Source organism: Bombina bombina, chromosome 4 (genome assembly GCF_027579735.1).
Source record: "Bombina bombina isolate aBomBom1 chromosome 4, aBomBom1.pri, whole genome shotgun sequence".
NCBI lineage: Eukaryota > Metazoa > Chordata > Amphibia > Anura > Bombinatoridae > Bombina > Bombina bombina.
The window spans coordinates 549938848-549959979 of record NC_069502.1 but is presented as its reverse complement, the minus strand read 5'-3'; the positions used below and the strand labels follow the sequence as shown (position 1 = coordinate 549959979).

Below are 21132 nucleotides of genomic sequence, written 5' to 3'. Positions count from 1 at the left end.
CTTAGAAAGAATCAAGCGTTCAATGTCCAAGCAGTCAGCTTCAGGGAAACGAGATTTGGATGAAGGAAGGGACCCTGAAGAAACAGGTCCTTCCTTAATGGAAGACGCCAAGGTGGAAGGGAAGACATCTCCACAAGATCTGCAAACCAGATTCTGCAAGGCCACACCGGAGCAATGAGAATCACTGATGCCCTCTCTTGTTTGACCCGAGCAATGACCCGAGGAAGAAGAGCAAACGGAGGGAACACATATGCCAGACTGAAAGTCCAAGGAACTGCCAGAGCATCTATCAGAACAGCCTGAGGATCATTTGACCTCGACCCGTACCTCGGGAGCTTGGCATTCTGACAAGATGCCATGAGATCAAACTCTGGCTGCACCCAACTGAGAATCAAGCTGGAAAATACCTCTGGATGAAGTTCCCACTCCCCCGGATGAAAAGTCTGTCTTCTCAGAAAATCCGCTTCCCAAATGTCCACCCCTGGAATATGTATAGCAGGCAGACAACAGTTGTGAATCTCTGCCCACTGAAAAATCTTGGCTACCTCTGTCATGGCCAAGGAACTCTGAGTTCCTCCCTAATGATTGATGTAAGCCACTGACGTTATGTTGACTGAAAATCCTTAAATAAACTGCACAATAAATATTGCAGCAACAATTTTTCACAAAATGAATGCAAAGAGAGACAGAAACGTTAAAGTCCCTGAAATTCAGACAGAAACTTAAATATAAACAGAGCAACAGCCCCACAAAAAAAAACAACAGGCAACCTCCACACCTCAGCAAGCTCTGCTGAGGTGCCTACCTGACCTCCTTGCTGCCGGAAACAAAGTCAGAAAATGATCCGGACCCCCATACAGCCTCCCCGGAGAGAACGCTGAACCACCTCTGAGGAGCTATGCAACAGAGCTGCAACATCCAGGTACAACAGGAAACAGCTAAAAGGGCGCCAAAAAATTCCTTGCTATCTTAGATAAGCCCGCCTATTGTGATCGTGGCCTAACAAACCTCCCAGTAGCCATTAATACACAAACAAAAAAACATGTACACCAAAGTGAAAACATAATAAACTGAGCCAAACATCCCCAGTGCCTGCAAAACTGCCATACAATAAACCGCTAACCTAGAAGGCTGATTGTATATTTAGACAGAATTAACTGTCAAAGTGCCAGATTCTCCTACATAAAAACAGAGAAAGAAATAGGCACTTACCTCAAAAAATCTGTCCGGCAGCAGGACAGCTCACTTGGTATGAGAGGGGCTTCCTACCTCACACCTACCTTTCTTACCTGTGGAAAAAAGAAAAAACTGAGTAAACTTACTCAAACTTTCAATCAAGGGCAGCATGAAATTTCTTGGGAGGCCCAGTGGGGATTATACCCCACAAGTTCCCAAATGCGTAAAAGCCACCACGCTCTACTGAAGAGACTGACATGGACTACGGCTAAACCCCAAAGAAAAACTCTGCTTAAAAAAATAACAAACTCTTGATTGAAGAATCATACACCTATCTTTACCCCTCCTTGTAAATGATACAAGCAAAGAGAATTACTGGGGATTGTGGGTAGGGGGTGATATTTAACAGCTTTTGCTGTGGTGCTCTTTGCCTCCTCCTGCTGGTCAGGAGTGATATTCCCAACAGTAATTAAGATGATCTGTGGACTCACCGTGTCATTAGAAAGAAATATAGGTTTTCCATACCCGATAATAAATCTTTCTTGAAACAGACTTAAGAGCCTGCAACATTGTATTGATCACTGAGCCAGAGAAACCTCTATGACTAAGCACTAAACGTTCAATTTCCATACCTTCAAATTTAGTGATTTGAGATCCTGATGGAAAACAGCCCTTGAGACAGAAGGTCTGGCCTTAAAGGAAGGGACCAAGATTGGCAACTGGACATCCGAACAATATCCGCATACCAAAACCTGTGAGGCCATGCTGGAGCTATCAGAAACACATGCGATTGTTCCATTGTGATCTTGGAGATCACCCTTGGAAGAAGAACTAGAGGCGGAAAAATATAAGCAAGTTAATAAGACCAAGGAACTGCTAAAGCATACACCATATCCGCCTGAGGATCCCTGGATCTGGAAAGGTATCTGGGAAGTTTCCTTTTTATATGAGAAGTCATTAGATCTATTTCTGGATGACCCCATATCTGTACAATCTGAAAAAACACATCTGTATGGAGAGACCACTCCCCGGGATGCAAAGTCTGACAGTTGAGAAAATCCACTTCCCAATTGTCTACACCTGGGATATGAATCGCAGAAATTAGACAAGAGTTGGATTCCGTCCAAGAAAGTATCTGTGATACTTCTTTCATTGCTAAAGGACTGCAAGTCCCTCCCTGGTGATTGACATATGCCACAGTTGTGATATTGTCTGTCTGAAAGCGAATGCAAAGTTCTCTCTTTAATAGAGGCCAAGCCTGAAGAGCCCTGATAAATTCATTTCTTTCATATTGGCAAGAGTCCTTGAGCTAGTGACATATGGGATATACAATCCTACCAGGAGGGGCAAAGTTTCCCAAACCTCAAAATGCCTATAAATACACCCCTCACCACACCCACAATTCAGTTTAACGAATAGCCAAGTAGTGGGGTGATAGAAAATGGAGTAAAAAGCATAAAAAAAGGAACTGGAAATATAATTGTGCTTTATACAAAAAACATAGCCACCATAAAAAGGGTGGGTATCATGGACTCTTGCCAATATGAAAGAAATTAATTTATCAGGTAAGTTCTTACATAAATTATGTTTTCTTTCATGTAATTGGCAAGAGTCCATGAGCTAGTGACGTATGGGATAGTAATACCCAGAGAAGAGTCACTAGAGAGGGAGGGATAAAAATAAAAACAGCCATTTTCCGCTGAAAAAATTAAATCCACATCCAAAAATATAAGTTTTTCTCATAAGCAGAGGAATCAAACTGAAACAGCTACCTGAATAACTTTTCTACCAGAAACTGCTTCCGAAGAAGCAAATACATCAAAGCGGTAGAATTTAGTAAATGTATGAAAAGAAGACCAAGTTACTGCTTTGCAAATCTGATAAACTGAAGCTTCATTCTTAAAAGCCCACAAAGTGGAAACTGATCTAGTATAATGACCTGTGATTCTCTGAAGCTGGGCCTGACCCGACTCCAAATAAGCCTGAGGAATCAAAAGCTTTAACCAGGATGCCAAAGAAATGGCAGAAGCTTTCTGACCTTTCCTAGGACCATAATAGACAACAAATAGACTAGAAGTTTTCCTAAAATCTTTAGTAGCTTAAACATAATATTTCAAAGCTCTTACAACATCCAGAGAATGTAAGGATTTCTCCAAAGAATTCTTAGGATTAGGACACAAAGAGGGAACAACAATTTCCCTATTAATGTTGTTAGAATTCATAAATTTAGGTAAAAATTTAAATGAAGTCTGCAAAACTGCTGCATCCTGATGGAAAATCAGAAAAAGAGACTCACAAGAAAGAGCAGATAACTCGGAAACTCTTCTAGCAGAAGAGATAGCCAAAAGGAACAACACTTTCCAAAGAATGCATAGGCTCAAAAGGAGGAGCCTGTAAAGCCTTCAAAACCAAATTAAGACTCCAAGGAGGAGAAATTGATTTCATGACAGGCTTGATACGGACCAAAGCCTGCACAAAACAGTAAATATCAGGACGTTTAGCAATCTTTCTGTGAAATAAAACAGAAAGTGCAGAGATTTGTCTCTTCAAGGAACTTGCAGACAAACATTTATCCAAACCATCCTGAAGAAACTGTAAAATTCTAGGAATTCTAAAAGAATGCCAGGAGAATTAATGAGAAGACCATGAAATATAAGTCTTCCAAACTCGATAATAAATCTTCCTAGAAACAGATTTACTAGTATGTAACATAATATCAATCACTGAGTCAGAGAAACCTCTATGACTAAGCACTAAGCGCTTAATTTCCATACCTTCAAATTTAACGATTTGAGATCCTGATGGAAAAACGATCCTTGAGACAGACGGCCAGGTCTTAACGGAAGTGGCCAAGGTTGGCAAGTGGACATCCGGACAAGATCCGCATACCAAAACCTGTGAGGCCATGCTGATGCTACCAGAAACACAAACAATTTTTCCATGATGATCTTGGAGATCACTCTTGGAAGAAGAACTTGAGGCAGAAAGATATAAGCAGGATGTTAAAACCAAGGAACTGCTAACGCATCCACCAACTCCGCCTGAGGATCCCTGGATCTGGACAAGTAGCTGGGAAGTTTCTTGTTTAGATGGGAAGCCATCAGATCTATTTCTGGAAGACCCCAAAAACGCATCTGGATGGAGAGGCCACTCCCCCGGATGTAAAGTCGGACGGCTGAGATAATCCACTTCCCAGTTGTCTACACCTTGGATATGTACCACAGAAATTAGACAAGAGCTGGATTCCGCCCAAGAAAGTATCTGAGATACTTCTTTCATAGCTAGGGAACTGAGAGTTCCACCCTGATGATTGACATATGCCACAGTTGTGATATTGTCTGTCTGAAAGCATGGAGTTCTAAAATATTAATTGGTAACTTCTATGCACATAGAAGTCTGTTCTCTGATTACAGAGAGTAGGGCACCGAGAACCTTTGAAAAGATTCTTGGAGCTGTCGCTAGGCCAAATGTCAGAGGGACAAATTGGTAATGCTCACCTAGAAAAGAGAATCTCAGAAACCGATAGTGGTCTGGATAAATCGGAATGTGAAGTTAAGCGTTCTGTAAGTCTATTGTGGACATGCAAAGACCTTGCTGAACAAAAGGCAGAATAGTCCTTATAGTCACCATCTTTAAAGGTGGGACCCTTACAAAACGATTCAAAAACTTCAGATCCAGAACTGGTCTGAATGAATTTTCTTTCTTTGGGACAATGAATAAATTTGAATAAAAACCCAGACCCTGTTCCTGAAGTGGAACAGGTATAATCACCCTGAAAGCTCCAGATCTGTAATACACTTTAGAAAAACCTGAGCTTTCACAGGATTTGTTGGAAGGTGAGAGAGAAAGAATCTTCTCACAGGAGGTCTTACTCTGAAACCTATTTGATAAACTTGAGAAACAATGCTCTGAATCCACTGATTCTGAACAGAATCTGGCTAAATGTTTTGAAATAATTTCAATCTGCCCCCCACCAGTTGAACTGGATTGAGGGCCGCACCTTCATGCAGTCTTGGGGGCTGGCTTTGGTTTCTTATAAGGCTTGGATTTATTCTAACTTGAATATAGCTTCCAATTGGAGCCAGAGTCCTTAGGGAAAGGAGTGGTTTTCTGTTCTCTATTCTGACAAAAGGAACGAAAACGATTAGAAGCTTTTGATTTACCCTTAGACTTTTTATCTTGGGGCAAAAAAACTCCCTTCCCCCAGTGATAGTGGAAATAATAGAGTCTAACTGAGAACCAAATAAATTATTACCCTGGAAAGATAGAGATAGTAATCTAGATTTAGATACCATGTCAGCATTCCATGATTTAAGCGATAAAGCTCTTCTAGCCAGAATAGCTAAAGATGTAGATTTAACATTAATCTTGATGATATCAAAAATAGCATCACAGATAAAATGAATAGCATGTTTAAGCAAATGAACAATGCTAGACAAATCAGGATCTGTTTCCTGATTTGATAAGCTAACCAACCAAAAAGCTGATGCAGTCGCAACATCAGCCATAGAAATGGCAGGCCTGAGAATATAGCCAGAATGTAGATAAGCTTTCCTTAGATAAGATTCAATCTTCCTATCTAAATGATCCTTAAAAGAAGTACTATCTTCCATAGGAATAGTGGTACGTTTGGCAAGAGTAGAAATAGCCCCATCAACCTTAGGGACTTTTTCCCAAAACTCCAAATTAGCCACTGGTAAAGGATATAACTTCTTAAACCTAGAAGAAGGATTAAAAGAAGCACCAGGCTTAGACCATTCTTTAGCAATCACATCAGAAACCGCATCTGGAACAGGAAAAACCTCAGAAGTAATCACAGAATTTAAACGTTTACTGGTTATCAAGAGGATCAGACTCCTTAATACCCAAAGTAAACAATACTTCTTTCAACAAAGACCGAATATATTCAATTTTTAAAAGATAAGAAGATTTATCAATGTCTGACATAGGATCTTCAGAAGCAGAAAGATCCTCTTCAGAGGAGGATATGTCAGTATGTTGTTGGTCATCACAAATTTCATCAGTTTTATGAGAAGTTTTAAAAGACCTTTTACGTTTATTACAAGGTGGAATAGCAGACATAGCCTACTGTATTCCATCAGCAATATAATTTTTCATTTCAACAGGGATATCATGTACATTAGATGTTGAAGGAACAACAGGTGCTGTACTAAAAATACTAATAGAAACATTATCGGCATGCAAAAGCTTATGATGACAACTGTTACATAATATAGCCGGAGATATAATCTCAGCTTGCTTACAACAGATACACTTATCTTTGGTAGAACTGTGTTCAGGCAGCATGGTTCCTACAGTAGCTTCTGAGAAAGGATCAGACTGAGACATCTTGCAAAATGAGAAAGAAAAAATAACATTAAAACAAAATATCCAATTTCCTCATATAGCAGTTTCAGGAATGGGAAAAAATGCATATGCTAAATAAGCAGAAAAGAAAACAGCATAGCCCTCTAGAATATAAAGAGAGCAGGGAGCATAAAGGAAGTGGGGCAATATAACCAAAAAAATATGTGGTGCCCAGTATGACGCAGTGAAATTTTTTTGGCGCAAAACATTATCCGGAAATGACACAACTTGCATCATAACAAGCGCTACTTCGCACCAAACAACTAACGTCAATAAAGACGCAGGTAATGACAAAACTTGCAATACTATAGACACAAATTTCCGGTTAAAAAAAATGCGCAAAAAATGACGCAATAAATAACAACATTTTGCCCCCTCGCGATCCTAGATTTGCTCACAAATTTTAAGTAAAAAAAACCTAAACTCCAGATAATTTTTTTTTTTTTTAAATAACTTCCTTAAACATGATTCTCATACTGAAACTGTTAGACTGCAAAGGGAAATACACATAGACCTGACTCATGGCAAATATAAGTAAATACATATAATTAAAACTTTATATTAATACATTAAGCACCAAAAATAGCTGAGAGTGTCTTAAATAATGATACATACTTACCAAAGATACCCATCCACATATAGCAGATAGCCAAACCAGTACTGAAAACTATCAGCAGAGGTAATGGTATAAGAGTACATCGTTGATCTGAAAAGGTAGGTGATGAATCCCTATGACCGATAACAGAGAACCCTTGAAAAGATTTCCCATGAGTGAAACCATAAAAATCAACAGGCAATACTCTCTTCACGTCCCTCTGACAAACACTGTACTCAGAGAAGAATTGGGCTTGAGAATGCTTAGAAGTGCTTATCATAGAAGAAATCATAAAAATCAAGCACAAACTTACTTCACCACCTCCAAAGGAGGCAAAGTTTGTAAAACTGAAGTATATGTGTGGTGGGAGGTATATTTATAGGCATTTGAGGTTTGGGAAACTTTGCCCCCTCCTGGTAGGAATGTATATCCCATACTTCTGTAGCTCATGGACTCTTGCCATTTACATGAAAGAAATAATTACTAAAATGCAACTTGGCAATTACAAAAACACATTTAAACAGAAGGAAAATGAATAATAGCATTAAGTGCAAAGTGGAAACAGGAACTTGCTGCAAGACATATGCAAACACATTGCTAATATAAACACATAAAATGATGGGAAATAAAAAAAAAAACACCAAAATGACAATGTTGCTGATGTTACAAAATCTACCTCTGCTTCCTTCCTACAGGTCCTGAAATATACAAAGTAAAGAGCATATAGATTGCACGCACCAAACATTTATAGGAATGGAAATATAAAGTTGTGGTAGTAACTAGGCAGAAACTAGAAAAGATGAAGCAGCAAACACATTGAGGCATACATTCACAAACCCCAATTATCCCCACAATTACTACAGATGAAAGAAACATAAACTTGATTTCTAGTAAGTATTCTGGAGAGAGACAGGGCTATCTCATTATTCACAGGGTATAACAGATAAGACATACAGTGCAGATCATGCTGGAGAACCCTCAACACTAGTCTGCATGTTCCAGGAGTACTCCTGGTTAAGGGTAACTGGTATTGGCTACCCTCAGAGGCACAGTCCAGGAAAGGAACATGTCAACTGTCAAGGAGAATGTATCACGAACTAACAAATACTAAACTTTCTTCCTTCATTTGTACAATATAACAATGGGGTGGGGTTTATGGTGCAAGTTCCAACCCCCTCAATCCTCTCTAGACTACATTGGTCAGAGAACATACACTTAATGGCCAAAAGTATATGGGCACCCTTAGTAAAGTTTAGGTGCTTAAGCCACACCCATTGATAACATCTGTATAAAATCCAGCACATAGCCGCAAAATCTCCATATACATACAAGGACACTACAATGAGCCATGGCACTGTCATAGGATGCCACCTTTGCCACATTTCTGCCCTAGTCAACTGTAAGTGCTATTATTGTGAAGTGGAAACATCTATGAGTGACAACATCCCAGCCATGAAGTGGTAGAGCATGCAAACGCACAGGGCTGTCGAGTACTGAAGTGTTAATGGAGTAAAAATGTGCTATTGTCTGTTGCATCACACAGTCAGGAGCTTCATGAAATGGGAACACATCAACATGCGAACTGCCAATCTTCGGATGAAGTAGTGTAAAAGCATGCCACCACTGAACTCTGGAGCAGTGGAATTTTTTTTAATTTTTTTTTAATACATTTTTTTTTATTTAATTACAAAAATTGCACTGCATACAGGAGAAATTAAACAACATTTTTATATATACTTAAGTTTTTACATCATAAAATATAATTCAGTTATACAAGCTATTCAGAACTGTAATTAAATGGTAAAATATTTTTGTAAGCTTAGAAAAAACTAATTCTTAAACAGGACCATGAATTTAGCCATTTCAACAATGGGATTATGCTGGCAATATATTGTTGAGTCGCAATTCTTTTTGGGGTCTTGCAAAGTGATGTAGGTTTTGCAAATACACATGAAGTTTTTGCATTAACTAACAAGGTACACACATTCTCTAGTCTCCCCTCTTTGGAGGGGGCTATACAGCTTATTAAAAAGGTTGTATCTGCCAAATCATAAAGATTAATGAAGTTCTGCACATGCAAAGTCATATAGGTGTAACTTGCTGGTGCCATGGTAAACTGCTATTATGTTAAAAGAGACAGAAAGGTAAAACATGAAATGTGTAAGGGTGGATTTCAAATTGAAATAGAAGTATCTATGCAATAGATGTCCATTAGACAAAATGCCTCTAGTAAAAGTCACTGTCTCCCAGCAGCACACGCATACATCCTGTGAAGGCACGCGCACCCGCACTCAAACACCACGCCTGCTCAGAGAGTCATCAGTGGCACCTGTGACAGAAATAAATGTTTTATGAAGCAATATACACCACCACCAGCTGTCTGAGAAGGCGCAGTGACCAAATACCGGTGCATGGGTCCCCACAGGACATGCACGCTCCCTGCTGAAAAACAGCAATCCCCACTAGAAGTATCCTTGCCAATGGAAGAATACTGAAAAAATGTTTCTATTTCAAATTGAAATGCACATTTTATTTTTAACCTCCATCCCTTTAACCCCTTCCCACCCTTAGGACATTCTATGCTGTCCTAACCACACTGGGCTTTAAATGCCCTTAGGACGGCATAGGATATCCTAGCCTTTTGGCTGTACCTAAGCCAAAAGGCACTTCCTGACTGGGATCTTGGGCTGGAGGGTGCGCCTAGCATCATAGGCACTCCTCCCACACAATAACATTATTGAAATCATGCAATCGCATGATTTCACTTTTTAATTTATTTGTCTACATCGGAACTGTTCCGATGCAGACAAATAAGTCCGGGCAGGAAGAAGTTTAAAGTAGCACTGCAGTAAATTTCTGCTGAAGCCAACTAGTCTGAAGTACATCAGAACATGGCAAGGTCATATGCACTAGAAAATAAATCTATAATGTCTGCAAAAAACAGACATCACCTTTGCAAAAACTGAAGTTATTTACACCACACAAGCAGCCTTAAGAAGAAAAGCTTGTCCCACCATTCATAATTTTCACTATGAAGATATTTCTGTATTTTTACCTAGACTTTAAACAAGCTAAGGATCCGAAGTTAAGAAGTAAATAGAATAAGGAAAGAAACTCATTGTTACATGCACAAAAATAACTTTAGTGTTAAGTGAGCATTTTGCCAAACCAGCCTCACACTGCATAATGAGTGAGCAAACCTGTCCACAGGTCTACCAACAGGTCATGTTTCGAAGATATCACAAACTGATAACGTAACACATTGATTACCTACTTGTTCAACAAGGGACAACAGAAATCCTGCCCTTTAAGTGATGTGGACATTGCTACATTTAAAGTGGGTAGCCCTTTTTCAGGAAATAACACACAGAAAGCTTTGTGAGTTTGTCTAAGTTTCCTATACATCATAGTGCCTTCCAGTCAATAGGTTCCTTGCCCAAGTCTTGCAGAAATGAGTTTGTCTTCAAGAAATGACGACAACCGAAGAACCCTCTGTGAGCTGAAAGAGGTGAAGGGTGCACAGTCTGTAAAACATGGTGACGTTTTCTGTCAATACTGCAGCCTTTCTTCTGGGCATAGGCTCCCCACAACATGAAGACCACACCATCTAGGTTCTTGTCTAGCCAAGACACAACAGCATCAGTAAATTGCTTTCAGCCACAATCCTTGTGAAAGTTAGCATTATGTGTCCAGACAGTTAGCACAGCATTTAGGAGAACTCCTTGTTTAGCCCAGCCAGTAAGATCACCATGCCTTGGGTGAACGAAACCCTCTATATCCTTTTCCAGTTCTTTGTACATATTCTCCAAGCTTGGTGGAGGTGGCCTGGTCCATGGTAAGGATCCTGTCCCAAAATAACTACTTTAACATCTCTGATATCACTCATTTGTGTCCAGGTAAATACTTGGTGTGGAGGAGGATATACTGAATATCGCTTTCTCTCTTCTGCAACAAATGCATATAACTTTATAAAGTAAGGTTTAGAAAACTCTGCATTGAGTTCTTGTCTCCAACTCTCCCCAAACCCTTCTGGCACATAGCGTGCAGCAAGCTTTTGCAGGGCAGCAGCCTTGTTCTTCTGGATTCGCTCCACCTGTTCTGGACTTAATGGGAGAGAAACTACCGGAGTGATCTGCTCATCTTCTGACAGCTTCGTCTTTTTCACTGGTGTAGTCTCTCCATTACAAGCCTCTGCTCCCTTCTCCCATGCATCTGATGATGACCTCTTTTTGGCCACGGGCGTGAAGAACGAGTTGATAGTCTTTTGTCCGATCATTGTCCTGCAGACCTTGATAACTTTACCGGAGCTCGGTCTGTCCGTCCTGATATTATGATTGTCGGAGCAGTGGAAATTTGTTCTCTAGAGTGATGAATCGTGCTTCACTTTCTGGTGGTCGGACCAGAAAAAATGGGAACACATCAACATGCAAACTGCCGATCGTCGGATGAAGTAGTATAAAAGCATGTCGCCACTGAACTCTGGAGCAGTGGAAATGTGTTCTCTGCAGTGATGAATCGTGCTTCACTTTCTGGCGGTTGGACCAGAATCTGGGTGTGGCCCTGAAAATGCTACATATTGGAATGTATAGTATTAACTGTAAAGTGGAGGAGGGATAATGATCTGAGGCTGTATTTAGGGTTTGGGATAGGCCCCATAGTTTCAGTGAAGATTTATCTTACTGCTACAGGATACAAAGAGATTTTAGACAATTGGGTGCTTCCGACTTTGAGGAAGACCCTTTTCTGTTCATCATGACTGTTCCCCCGTGCACAAAGGGAGGTCCATGAAGACATAATTAGACGATTCTGGTGTGGAAGAACTGGAGTGGCCTGCACAGAGCCCTGGCATCAACCCCACTGAACACCTTTGCAAGCAAGACCTTCCTGTCCAACATCAGAGCCTGAATTCCCAAATGTTCTATTGGCAGAATGGGCACTAATTCCCTCAGACACACCACAAAATATTGTGGAAAGTCTTCCCAGAAGAGTTGTTATAGCCACAGTGGGGGGGCAACTAACGCTCACGGTGTCACGCCGCGCCGCTCCTTTATTCTCCGTTGTGCCACTCTATTTCTATGGCTGTTGCCATAGAGACACAGCGGTTGCTGTGAGCTTGCGGCAATGATGACATCGCTGCACGTCAATTCCCCTCTCTTGCCGGTTGGATCCCCAGAGTCTCCTTGGCGCGAATCGGCACCTATGTAAGTACCTACTTAACTTTCACACACTGCCCAAGTATAGGACTTACTCTGTGTGCTCCTGGGTGCTATTTTTTACTGTTGCTTGGTTACCTTATCGTTGCTGAACTTTGCCTGTCTGACCACTCTGTTGTTTAAACCCTGAACTGCTGTATACCTTGTTGCTGAACTTTGCCTGTCTGACCACTCTGCTGTTTAACCCGTGAACTGCTGAATATCTTGTTGCTGGACTTTGCCTGTCTGACCACACTGTTGTTTAACCCCTAAACTGCTAGATATCTTGTTGCTGGACTTTGCCTGTCTGACCACTCTGCTGTTTAACCCTTGAACTGCTGGATATCTTGTTGCTGGACTTTGCCTGTCTGACCACTCTGTTGTTTAACCCCTGAACTGCTGGATACCTTATTTTTGCTGAACTTTACCTGTCTGACCACTCTGCTGTTTAACCCGACCTGCTGTATTGTCTTATTGTTGCCGAACCTTGCCTGTCTCTGACCTCTCTGCTGTTTTTTCCTGTACTGCTAATTTTAAGGACTGCCCTGTTTTCCGTGAGTACTACTTACCACATTTTATACCTTTCATTCTGTTCAGGGATATTTCCTTATCCTTCCACTTGACGCTGGGATAAGAAGACTACTGACCAAGTTTGGTCTGATAGAGAAATATCTCATGAGCATTACATATTGTTTTGGAATGGGATGTCTAACAAGTAGTTCATATGGTCTGAGGGTCAGGTGCCTACATACTTTTAAGCCATATAGTGTATATCCCACCAGTATTAATATAGTTATTCTAAGGATGTGTTATAAATTTGTTAAACTGCTATTTGAACCATGCTTTTAGATAAGTATATATGTATGGCTTTATTAAGTAAATGTAAATAAAATAAAAAAAGCACTGCTTATGGATTACACTACAACAATCCACAAACCTCTATACAATTGTTTCAAAACAATAGATAAGTAAAACATTGTTTCTATATTTCACAGCTAATGGAGACTAAGTAAACTAGTATTTTTTTTTCCTTTTGATAAACCACAGAAATACTTGTCTTCCCCTGCTAATATGCAGTAGAAAATGAAAAATCTACTTTGTCACCAAGAAATAAGAAACATATCCACACATTATATTGATATAAAATTGTCATATGATTGTGCACAGATCTTTGTCATTGCCAAATTAAAAATACAAGGATAGCAAGCATACAGCACTATTCTTTCAGGCAGTGTATAAATAGAAGAAAATATTTAACAATTATTGACACCATTGTAATGTTTTTCAAAGATGCACATTACGAATGACCTCCTCGATAGTAGCATTAACTAAGCAGTTAGATAACCATGTAACCACACGTGGAAAGATTCTTTATAGTTTGTCTTCAATGTCAAGTCAGAATTCAGAAAAGTTGAAGACTGATGGTAATATAAGACATGCTTCTTGAAGAGGAGTTTATAAAGCCTGTTTCTGGTTATATTAAGCTATTGTCCATCAAGTCCAGCAGCAGAACTAAAAAATACTAAATTATAACAATGCTGCTATTAATAGCAACTCAGTTAGCAATTACTTGCAGTTCTTGCCAGTTATAGTACCTCTTCACAAGTTATCAAAATCCAGGTGCTAAATAATTCAGCTACAACCCTGCAGTAACAATTAATTGTGATTGTCAATCAATGTTCCTTCTAATATGTTTGAGCAGTATGTGCAAAAATGTATGCTTGTGCAATTTTTGGTCAAGTGACTAAAATGTCTGCATACTTTAATATAGAGTACTGTCAAGCCTTAAAGGTAGTAAGCAACTCATGAAAGCGTCACACGACTACTGTCTAGTATGCTGTTCTCTCTTTAAATGAGAAAGGAATAAACACATTCCCACTCTCTCTTTTACACACACACTCACTCACTATAAAACACTAACACTACAACACACACCCTCACACTCTCCCTAATACACACACACACTAACACACACTCAAACATACACTCTCACTCTGGCCTTGATGATCAAAATAAATACAAAAGGGATCTGACACAATGTTGAGAAAGCCGGTAAAATATTCCAAGAGGCTGACGTCATTGTTTAAAGGCAGCACCATTGAGAGGTGGTTTACTATACATCTCAATGGGTGGAGATGCTGGAAAAATATTTCAAGCAGCATCAGCACTGACATTGGTGATGTAAAGGATCCCTTTTAAAAAGATCACCAAGACAAGACCAAGGGGACATCAAGCACAGATTATGTTATCTAGAGTTCACTGGAGTGATGCTTGTGCTTAACTGGTGACTGTGCGCAGTAAGCTGTTACAGCAAGTGGGTGGGTAGGAAAATGTGAAATAAATATCAGTTACATTCCCTGTGATTTGTCTCTGAAAGCTTTCCCCAGACCATGTCTTTGACAGTGTCACTTTCACTGCGTTGTTCGTGATATCAGCGGGCCGCCACTATTTAAGCTAAAAAAAATATATAAATAAAATTTAAAAAAAAAAAACATCTTCAAATTATCTGTGCGCATTTTCAAACTAACTGCATGCTAGGCTGAGAAGAGGTGTGCTCGTGCACAAGTGCACAACTTAGAGGGAACGGTGCTTTCTACACAGGTTGATACAAAATGATGCTGACTATAAAACAGCCAGTTTCACTGCAGATAAGAGGACTTAGCATGTGAGGATTGGAAGTAAATTACATCAAATAGCTACTGTAAAAATAACCTCTTCTCCGATCTATTTACATACAGTCAGGTGGAGCTGGGATTTATAGCGCTCTTCCACTACTAACTAACCTATTATGGAACAATTTTCATCTTTATAGATACATGATGGGTAAAAGGTTCTAATAGAAATAACTTTTAGCAACAGGATTCTAAATTAGCCCAAAGCATTAAAGAAATTGTGCAGAAAATTACTTTGCATAGCTTCTAAAAAAATCACATTAAAATGTGATCATTATTGTTCCTTAGTGTAACTTTGCAGTATGTATCATTCACTCTATGCGTTCTGCTGTACAAGATGAAATACATTACTATACATTGGTATATGAAAGACAATGTAGGTAGACAAGGCATTTTCTATCAGGTGATATTTACATCTTACACAAGATTACATCCACATTAAACTATTAGAGTTGCCATCATTTATAACAACAAAAAATGACCATGCCAATCTGATTTTGAAGCATAACTCAGAAGCTAAAGCTGATTGGACTAGTTTTTTTTTTTTGCAAGAATTTTAATTATAACAAGTCTTTCAGTTGTAAATTAATTTTTTGTTACGAACATGGACATGAGCCTTAAAAATTATCACAAGCAGGGGTGGAACTACCATTGGTGCAGCAGGTGCATTGGCACGAGGACCCAAGTGCTGGGGGGTCATAGCAGCCAGTCTAACGCAGGGGAGCCTTTAATCAGTGTAGGTTGCAGGTCCATCTATCTATCCATCCATCTGACTCTACCCCTCTCTATCTATCTATCTATCTATCTATCTATCTATCTATCTATCTATCTATCTATCTATCTATCTACTCATATACTCATTATACAGAGCAGCATGTATATTATTACTATTGCTGATATGTAGGGTGTGGGTGGCGCCATTGGCCTACTGTGTAAAAATAATGCTTCTTGAGTACAGAATATATGTGAATTAAAAAAGAAATTAATCTCGGCCCTTGTTTGATTTTAAATCAATAGTGTGAAAATATATATAATACAAAAATGTATTAGTTCTAAAATTCATGTACGTAAAAAATTCATATAACAAATTTCTACAGAATAAATGCTAAATTTGACTTAATGAAAAAATGACTCAATAAAAATTAGATTTAACGACACCGGGGTCTGGATTTTCGAAATCAATAAAAACACATTTTTAAGAACATAATTCAAACCTTGCATTACAATTATATGCGTGATTTCATATAGAACCGCAAATATACATTCACAATTGATTAAATCCTGGGAAACAAATGATTATCACTGTATATCCCTGAACTTGATTTAGAAGCGGTTACTTTGCACTATACTGTATAGTCTCTTAATTTAATCTTAATTCAATTTGTGTGTAAATCGCTCCTATTGCTGGGTATGTTGATATATTCAACCTTTTGTTTGAGCTGTCCCTTTATAATTATTTTTGAAATACGCTATGTTTTGATTTACAAAACAATTTGAATTTTACAACAACCTTTAACTTAGGCAGTCTTGACAAAGGCTCTGAGTAGCTTAAACGCGTAGACGTTCCATTTCACAGCTCCACATTATCTAGATACAAACCTCGGATGAACTCCCATAACCACTTCATTGTAAATTGTCAAAAAATGAAGCGGTAGGAGTTTGAAAAAGAGATAAGCAGTTTTCTTTTTGAATAAGTGCGCGCACTTCACTCCCTTGAACTGATTGGGCAAAAGACACACGCATCATCTACTGACCGCATCATCTACTGACCGCAGAGAGCTATCGGTCTGGCGGGGACGCCGAAGAAACAGTGAGTACTATTCAGTGTGAACACAAGCTATATCGCCTACACCCAGAGGGGTGACTGCAACAATTGCAATACTTTCAAGAGAAACACTTGTGGTTCACAACTATTGTACATATATCAGTAACTTTGTATCCATCTACTGCAATCAAATATTTACACTGCTCATATCGGTAGTAATGGTTCAACCTCAAAGGACTGCCTAAGTTAAAGGTTGTTGTAAAATTCTAATTGTTTTGTAAATCAAGACATAGCGGATTTCAAAAATAATCATAAAGGGACAGCTCAAACAAAAGGTTGAATATATCAACGTACCCAGCAATAGGAGAGATTTACACACAAATTGAATTAAGATTAAATTAAGAGACTATACATTATAGTGCAAAGTAACCGCTTCTAAATCAAGTTTAGGGATATACAGTGATAACATTTGTTTCCCAGGATTTAATCAATTGTGAATGTATATTTGCGGTTCTATATGAAATCGCGCATATAATTGTAATGCAAGGTTTGAATTATGTTCTTAAAAATGTGTTTTTATTGATTTAGAAAATCCAGACACCGGTGTCGTTAATTCTAATTTTTATTGAGTCATTTTTTCCTTAAGTCAAATTTAGCATTTATTCTGTAGAAATTTGCTATATGAATTTTTTATGTACATGCATTTTATAACTAATACTTTTTTTATTATATATATTTTGACACTATTGATTTAAAATCTTACAAGGGCCGAGATTAATTTCTTTTTTAATTCACATATATTCTGTACTCAAGAAGCATTATTTTTACACAGTATCAGTGGGTAGGCCAAGTACTGTGTTCTTGTAGTTCAGTAGACACCACCGTTATATTATTACTATTGCTTACTACCGGAATTACCTTTGGGGGGTCCAAAAAAATGTTGCATCAAGGCCCTATGTTGAGTAGGTCCGCTACTGATCTTAATTGCCAGTAAAATACTGTCTGGGTAGCAATTCTGTGCGCCATATTTTTGTAACGCAATACAGGATTCGTCTGTCATGAGGCATTTCTTTATTTAATCTGCTTTATGTTCAGATTAAGCCTATTCACTTGCGTCAGTATATCAGTGTTGCTCATGTTCATGAAGAGCAATTTCTTCTATTATGAAAGACCAAATGTCACCAACACATTTACAGTTAGAGGCGTAATAAATCCATTTACATCACTAACATTTACAGTTTTACATGTTTGTTTTCAAAGACAAACAAAAACCCCTGAAAGCTAATATGTCAGTCACTTTACACCTTCACAAGTTTCATAAACCAAGTCATTATCACTATTAAGCATCTATTGAAACTGTGAAAATTGGAAGTGGAGATGAAACGAAAGTAAACTCATATGACTCTAATCCTGTTTATGATATTTACATAAACACTTATTTTGTATAAATTTAGATTTTACAAAGTAAAATGGTATCAAGGAATGATAGACATTATTGAATGACGTTTATTGATGTTGGTTAGGCATATGCATGTTTTTAACAATGTACAACTGAACTACTTACTTACATTTGAAAAACAAAATTAAACATTTTAGAACACAACAACCAATATATCTTTACTTTGCCATATTTATATTGCTCTTTAATACAAATACAATACAATGCATGAGCAGAGGGTCCCAATTGCTCTTGTGTCATCTGTCACATAGCACGGAGGTGCTGTCAATATGATCGGCAGAACACTGCAATAACTGCAAGTAGTTAAGTGGATTAGGTAACAGAGACTGAGCTGGGGGGGGGGGTGCTGCAAGTTCTGGGCCGTCTCCTTGTCATTGTTTGTCCGCTCTCACATTGGCTCGTAGCCTGTGTGTTTGTGACATCTGCATGGGGCAGCGTGAGGAGATATAATGACAGCATGAGGCCGCCACAGCTCAGCCCCCCACATACTCCTCCCCGATGGCCCTCAGCATGTGCTGTTGTTCTATAAGATGTTGCTACCTTGTCAGAATCTGCTACCTCTGACTGCGCATGCTCTGTATTACATAATTGCACTCCACATATGTTAAAAAGGAATGTGTGGAATGTGATTATGTAAATCAGCAGCATGCGCACTGAGGTTGCAATGAAGTTGTCCTGTCAGATTTTGCTACGGCAAGGACATTTGTGCATGCATAGTTGAAATTCAATGTGACGATACTGTAAAACAAATAAACTGATGTATAAAAATGATATATACATAATAGACATATATATATATATATCAAATTTGTATTTGTTTTACAGTATCGTCACATTGAATTTTTAACTGCACATGTGCAAATGTCCTGGCCGTAGCAAAATCTGACATGACGAATCAGCTACCTCTCAGTGCACATGCTGCTGATTTACATAATCACATTCCACACATTCCTTTTTAACATATGTGGAGTGCAATTATGTAATACAGAGCATGCGCAGTCAGAGGTAGCAGATTCTAACACGGAGCTCCATGTTCTAGAGCAGGTTCGCATATGCGAGCTTGCTTCCCGCAATGTACTGACCGCTGCTTCTTATACTCTATGCCACCTCTGAGGTGGCGAGGGAAGATCAGAGAGCTCGATTGCTCTTGATGATTGACAATTGACAATTCCTTCTCTCATGCGATTGGTTGCGTGAGAGAAGGGGCGGGCATTACACGCAATACATATGGGCAGCGGATCCTGCTTGTCCGCTGCCCTATGTAGCTAAGGAGAGCAGACAACTTCAAGAGTTGAGAAGCTTGTCCGCTCGCTCCTTTGTACATGGGGCCCATGGTAGCAAAATCTGTGTCCGCTCTCGCAGTGGCTCATAGCCTGTATGTTTCAAGATGTTGACCCCTCACATACTCCAACTCCCTGGCTGCTGGCCCACATGGAGAGGGGCTCTGTGTGTGCTGGGCCCGTCTCCTTGTCACCCTGTGTCTGCAATCACCACAGCTCTTAGCCTGTGTGTTTCCAGACGCCGGGCTGTCAAACGGTGGCAGGTGAAATGTGACATCTGCATGGGGCAGTGGGGAAGAGCCCCTCGCACACTTCTCTCCACTGGCTGTAAGTCTCTATCCATCCGCTAGGTCTGGCAGAAAGCACCAACTACTCTTGGTAATAGTGGTCTCTAATAAATGGGGTCATGTAACAGATTTCCCCATTAAATAACTTCATTGGTTTCTTAAATTTTGTTTCCATTACATTTTCCACTTTTTCCTAGTCTAAACAACTTTAAAAAATGCATATCATTATCTCACTCTATGAATAAAGTTAATTAAAAAGAGCATTAGAGCAATTAATTTAGTAATTATAAAATGTATGCTTAGGACTTTCATTAAAGACGTTACAAAAAAATGTATTATGTATGTAGAAGCACGACTATGCAAAATGCCTGTGCTGCACAAATTGAGTATTGCAGCTAATGAGTCGCACCAGACACATACAACACTGATCTCAGAGCTGTGCCTGTATGACAGGGTGTTAGCTTCTGAAAATATATAAAGCGAAAGAGTGTAAGATTAGACACTAATACGAATGACTGCGTACTTCGGTACAGTTTCCCTCATTCATCCCATAGAAAAATAATGGCAGAAATTCTTCTATTAAAAGGAAAATGGAGAGAGGTTTTAAATTAGCAATTTAGTGCAATAATAAAATGCTGTAATTTGTTAGAGCATTGTATTATGTTCCTAGGTAACTCTTCTTATAATTTAACTGCACATAGATTAATTACATTTTTTAATAGAAACTAGCTTCTAGTAAAAGTGATCACTGTTTTAGTGTTAAAATTGTTCTCTGCATGTGCATTTGAAGCCTAGCTAGATAGTCTCAGTGCACCAGCATTTTAAATACTACAGATGCTCAGGGCACAAGTGGGGCTTGCACCATGTCAGATATTATCAAATTAAAACATTACCAGATGGTACAAGCACATTAGGCTCTCTGAGCATGTGCTGTGGTTAAAATGCTGGTGCATGTTGCATACTTAAATACACATTTGAAACAGCTATAGCTTTTATTAGAAGCATTTATGCTAATACATATATATTACTAAAATGCTTATATTCAAAACTGAAATGCATCATGTGGATTCCAATTTTGGGTGGAACATCCCTTTCCCTTTAATTATAGTTTAGGAGCCTAAATGTATTTTTCCTTTTGTGCAGGACATAGGTGGTGATCAGTCAATCACAAGCATTGTACAGTATGTATGTGACTGCCAATCACTGTCCAGCTCTACGCCAGTTCAGTAGTGCTCCTGCTGCAGGAGCTTAGCTATGTCATAAATGTGTTTACTTTTTTTTATTATTATATATTTAGGGATAGTGCTGTCTAAGGCCTGAAGCCATCTAGCTTCATTAT

General features: G+C 38.9%; 1 protein-coding gene and 1 pseudogene across 1 annotated transcript in view; both read right to left on the bottom strand.

Moving 5' to 3' along the window:
* Positions 1 to 21132, bottom strand: part of LOC128656538 (cytochrome b5 reductase 4) — a 1054602-nt gene that overhangs the window by 369598 nt on the left and 663872 nt on the right. The window lies entirely within an intron of this gene.
* Positions 10273 to 11414, bottom strand: LOC128656539 (uracil-DNA glycosylase-like; annotated as a pseudogene).